We start from the raw sequence: 457 nt of genomic DNA, 5'->3' as shown, positions 1-457 counted from the left end.
TCCTCAGAGTAATAACGGGTGCAATCATAATCTGTCCAACTAATTTAAAATTCTGAATCCACCTCTTACTGTAAAGAATTTGGCGGCTATAGATTACTTTTTCATTTCATATGACCATATTTTACTGAATACATGTTTTTTTTTTTTAAGGAAAAGATAAAGATTTTTGACACATTAATTATATATGTCATGTCAATCTTATAAAAGCCTGTCATTAAGGGCAGCGAGAATGAATGCGTACATGTGTGTGTTCTAAGTTTGAAATTTCACAAAGAAATAATGAATGTAGTGATATTTTGGGTATGATGTTGTTGTTGTACTGATATTTTGACTCACTAACTTAAAATTTTGAATCCATTTCTAAGTTCGAAGATGTTTTGGTGATTAAATTCTCACAAGCATTCAAGGTCAAAAGTCAAAACTCGTTAAACTTGAAATTTTTCCCATTGGCCAAGCG

This window comes from Lycium barbarum, chromosome 4 (genome assembly GCF_019175385.1).
Source record: "Lycium barbarum isolate Lr01 chromosome 4, ASM1917538v2, whole genome shotgun sequence".
NCBI lineage: Eukaryota > Viridiplantae > Streptophyta > Magnoliopsida > Solanales > Solanaceae > Lycium > Lycium barbarum.
This window is presented reverse-complemented; position numbering follows the sequence as displayed.